Below are 6,000 nucleotides of genomic sequence, written 5' to 3' on the forward strand. Positions count from 1 at the left end.
TGTTGACGATGACTTGTAGGTAAATTAGCATAACCTTGCTGACGATGACTTGTAGGTAAATTAGCATAACCTTGTTGACTGTGACATGCAGGCAAATTAGCATAACATTGTTGACAGTGACATGTAGGCAAATTAGCATAACCTTGTTGACAATAAATGTGAACATTGTCAGGGCTCAAGAAGGACTAACACTTTGTTGGCATTTTGTTTATCATATCAGTGTTATTCCTGATGGTGGATCACTAAAGATGTCTCTAACTTCTGACTCCAACTTCACAGATTCCTGACAATGCTGGAGACTGAGCTCAAAGACGACAAATACTTTGGCCAATTTCTGTCTATGAAGAATCCAGCATCAATCCAGCATAGATGAGAAACTCCATTGTGAGGTTCTATTACTAAGTGTCTCTTGGGGCTGATTTAATCCGTATTCGTGGAAAATCGTTTTTTTTTGTTTTTTTAAGGCATTTTTTTAAAGCTAGACTCCTTAGTTGCTAGATAATTTTTTTTGACTTAGAAATGATTTATATATATATATATATATATATATATAGTTAGAAATTATTTATATATTATATATAGTTAGAAATGATTTATATATTATATATATAGTTAGAAATGATTTATATATATATATAGTTAGAGATGATTTATATATATATATATATATATATAGTTAGAAATGATTTATATATATATATAGTTAGAAATGATTTATATATATATATATATAGTTAGAAATTATTTATATATATATATAGTTAGAAATGATTTATATATATATATATAGTTAGAAATGATTTATATATATATATATAGTTAGAAATGATTTATATATATATATATATAGTTAGAAATGATTTATATATATATATATAGTTAGAAATGATTTATATATATATATATAGTTAGAAATGATTTATATATATATATATAGTTAGAAATGATTTATATATATATATATAGTTAGAAATGATTTATATATTATTTATATAGTTAGAAATGATTTATATATTATTTATATAGTTAGAAATGATTTATATATGATTTATATATTATTTATATATGATTTATATATGATTTATATTTTATTTATATATTATTTATATATGATTTATATATGATTTATATTTTATTTATATATTATTTATATATTATTTATATTTTATTTATATATTATTTATATATTATTTATATATTATTTATATATTATTTATATATTATTTATATATTATTTATATATTATTTATATATTATTTATATATTATTTATATATTATTTATATATTATTTATATATTATTTATATTTTATTTATATATTATTTATATATTATTTATATTTTATTTATATATTATTTATATTTTATTTATATTTTATTTATATATTATTTATATATTATTTATATTTTATTTATATATTATTTATATTTATTGATTCTTGAAAAATAAAACGTATTTCAACCGTTGTTCCCCATCAGCAGAACCCAACATATTGTTTTACTCCAACGTTTGTAAACAAATTAAATGTAAACAAACACTTTATTAAACTATATTGTTGATATCATCAAGTCCTTGAACCTGTTTTTATGGGAATAGAAACACCATAATATTAATTCATTAATTAAGCCAAATTTCTTAAATTCAATACCATATACTATGTTATTGCAAAAAAGTTTTTACATTCTCTGGTAATGCCAATATGGAAGACTATCAAATGCTTCTCAAAGATGCCCTCTGGTGGTCAAACTAGAAATAACTTGCATTAAAAAAATATGGCTGACAATTAGATAACGTGCCACAGAATGCAGCAGCAGCACGCATGGTACCCCCTGTATATAGCCTCCACATTGACTCTGTACCGGTACCCCCTGTATATAGCCTCCACATTGACTCTGTACCGGTACCCCCTGTATATAGCCTCCACATTGACTCTGTACCGGTACCCCCTGTATATAGCCTCCACATTGACTCTGTACCGGTACCCCCTGTATATAGCCTCCACATTGACTCTGTACCGTACCCCCTGTATATAGCCTCCACATTGACTCTGTACTGGTACCCCTGTATATAGCCTCCACATTGACTCTGTACCGGTACCCCCTGTATATAGCCTCCACATTGACTCTGTACCGGTACCCCCTGTATATAGCCTCCACATTGACTCTGTACTGGTACCCCCTGTATATAGCCTCCACATTGACTCTGTACCGGTACCCCCTGTATATAGCCTCCACATTGACTCTGTACCGGTACCCCTGTATATAGCCTCCACATTGACTCTGTACCGGTACCCCCTGTATATAGTCTCCACATTGACTCTGTACCGGTACCCCTGTATATAGTCTCCACATTGACTCTGTACCAGTACCCCCTGTATATAGCCTCCACATTGACTCTGTACCGGTACCCCTGTATATAGCCTCCACATTGACTCTGTACCGTAATACCCTGTATATAGCCTCCACATTGACTCTGTACCGTACCCTGTATATAGCCTGCACATTGACTCTGTACCGGTACCCCTGTATATAGCCTCCACATTGACTCTGTACCGGTACCCCTGTATATAGCCTCCACATTGACTCTGTACCGTAATACCCTGTATATAGCCTCCACGTTGACTCTGACGGTACCCCCTGTATATAGCCTCCACATTGACTCTGTGGTACCCCTGTATATAGCCTCCACATTGACTCTGTACCGGTACCTCCTGTATATAGTCTCCACATTGACTCTGTACCGGTACCCCTGTATATAGCCTCCACATTGACTCTGTACCGGTACCCCCTGTATATAGCCTCCACATTGACTCTGTACCGTAATACCCTGTATATAGCCTCCACATTGACTCTGTACCGTAATACCCTGTATATAGCCTCCACATTGACTCTGTACCGGTACCCCCTGTATATAGCCTGCACATTGACTCTGTACCGGTACCCCCTGTATATAGCCTCCATATTGACTCTGTACCGGTACCCCCTGTATATAGCCTCCACATTGACTCTGTACCGTAATACCCTGTATATAGCCTCCACATTGACTCTGTACTGGTACCCCCTGTATATAGCCTCCACATTGACTCTGTACCGGTACCCCCTGTATATAGCCTCCACATTGACTCTGTACCGGTACCTCCTGTATATAGTCTCCACATTGACTCTGTACCGGTACCCCCTGTATATAGCCTCCACATTGACTCTGTACCGGTACCCCCTGTATATAGCCTCCACATTGACTCTGTACTGGTACCCCCTGTATATAGCCTCCACATTGACTCTGTACCGGTACCCCCTGTATATAGCCTCCACATTGACTCTGTACTGGTACCCCTGTATATAGCCTCCACATTGACTCTGTACCGGTACCCCTGTATATAGCCTCCACATTGACTCTGTACCGGTACCCCCTGTATATAGCCTCCACATTGACTCTGTACTGGTACCCCTGTATATAGCCTCCACATTGACTCTGTACCGGTACCCCTGTATATAGCCTCCACATTGACTCTGTACCAGTACCCCCTGTATATAGCCTCCACATTGACTCTGTACCAGTACCCCTGTATATAGCCTCCACATTGACTCTGTACCGGTACCCCCTGTATATAGCCTCCACATTGACTCTGTACCAGTACCCCCTGTATATAGCCTCCACATTGACTCTGTACCGGTACCCCCTGTATATAGCCTCCACATTGACTCTGTACTGGTACCCCCTGTATATAGCCTCCACATTGACTCTGTACTGGTACCCCCTGTATATAGCCTCCACATTGACTCTGTACTGGTACCCCCTGTATATAGCCTCCACATTGACTCTGTACTGGTACATTTCAGGCTTCAAACATAAAGATACATTGTATTCAGCATTTCACTGTGAGGTCTACTACACCTGTTGTATTCAGCATTTCACTGTGAGGTCTACTACACCTGTTGTATTCAGCATTTCACTGTAAGGTCTACTACACCTGTTGTATTCAGCATTTCACTGTGAGGTCTATTACACCTGTTGTATTCGGCATTTTACTGTAAGGTCTACTACACCTGTTGTATTCAGCATTTCACTGTAAGGTCTACTACACCTGTTGTATTCAGCATTTCACTGTAAGGTCTACTACACCTGTTGTATTCAGCATTTCACTGTAAGGTCTACTACACCTGTTGTATTCAGCATTTCACTGTAAGGTCTACTACACCTGTTGTATTCAGCATTTCACTTTAAGGTCTACTACACCTGCTGTATTCAGCATTTCACTGTAAGGTCTACTACACCTGTTGTATTCAGCATTTCACTGTAAGGTCTACTACACCTGTTGTATTCAGCATTTCACTGTAAGGTCTACTACACCTGCTGTATTCAGCATTTCACTGTAAGGTCTACTACACCTGTTGTATTCGGCGCATGTGACAAATAAAATACAATTTAATCAGGCAAAACACATTATTATGTATTATCCCCCCGTCTGTCTCCCGAGGCAAGTCGAAGTTCTGACGATATTTACATTTGACAGGTTTTTATATTAAGTTCAGATTACTGGATATTAATTTTTGCCCCAGTTTCTGAGCAGGAGTTTTCTGACATGCTTTATACACAAGTCATATTTGGTTCTTAGCTTAGCAATTTGGATTCATTCTCCCTGAACCATTTCTGAGTTTGAGTTTGATGCTGTGGCAGGAAGACTGACGAACAGTGAAGAGTAAACAAACTAATCTCATCCCCAGGCCAACAATCACCCCTGAGGAGCCACTGTGTTTTAGGGTGCTGCAGTGTGTGACTGATTTAGAACAATATTTGAATGGGCTGACAGCAGAGACAGAACAATCCATTTATATTAGAAATAAGTGCTGACTACTACTGCCCTCTGTCTTAACACACACAGCCCTCTGTCTTAACACACACAACAGCCCCTGTCTTAGCACACACAGCCTCTGTCTTAACACACACAGCCCCTGTCTTAACACACACAGCCCTCTGTCTTAACACACACAGCCCTCTGTCTTAACACACACAGCCTCTGTCTTAGCACACACAGCCCTCTGTCTTAGCACACACAGCCCTCTGTCTTAACACACACAGCCCCTGTCTTAACACACACAGCCTCTGTCTAATAGAATTAATATAATTAGTAATAATAATAATAACTCTGAAATAAAACACCACGATAACAGGATGGTAGCAGCAGAGTGGATAACAGGATGGTAGCAGCAGAGTGGATAACAGGATGGTAACAGCAGAGTAGATAACAGGATGGTAACAGCAGAGTGGATAACAGGATGGTAACAGCAGAGTAGATAACAGGATGGTAACAGCAGAGTAGATAACAGGATGGTAACAGCAGAGTGGATAACAGGATGGTAACAGCAGAGTAGATAACAGGATGGTAACAGGATGGTAACAGCAGAGTAGATAACAGGATGGTAACAGCAGAGTGGATAACAGGATGGTAACAGCAGAGAGGATAACAGGATGGTAACAGCAGAGTAGATAACAGGATGGTAACAGGATGGTAACAGCAGAGTAGATAACAGGATGGTAACAGCAGAGTAGATAACAGGATGGTAACAGCAGAGTGGATAACAGGATGGTAACAGCAGAGTAGATAACAGGATGGTAACAGCAGAGTGGATAACAGGATGGTCACAGCAGAGTAGATAACAGGATGGTAACAGCAGAGTGGATAACAGGATGGTAACAGCAGAGTGGATAACAGGATGGTAACAGCAGAGTGGATAACAGGATGGTAACAGCAGAGTGGATAACAGGATGGTCACAGCAGAGTAGATAACAGGATGGTCACAGCAGAGTAGATAACAGGATGGTCACAGCAGAGTGGATAACAGGATGGTCACAGCAGAGAGGATAACAGGATGGTAACAGGATGGTAACAGCAGAGTAGATAACAGGATGGTAACAGCAGAGTGGATAACAGGATGGTAACAGCAGAGTGGATAACAGGATGGTCACAGCAGAGTAGATAACAGGATGGTAACAGGATGG

The sequence above is a fragment of the Oncorhynchus keta genome, chromosome 24 (assembly GCF_023373465.1).
Source record: "Oncorhynchus keta strain PuntledgeMale-10-30-2019 chromosome 24, Oket_V2, whole genome shotgun sequence".
NCBI lineage: Eukaryota > Metazoa > Chordata > Actinopteri > Salmoniformes > Salmonidae > Oncorhynchus > Oncorhynchus keta.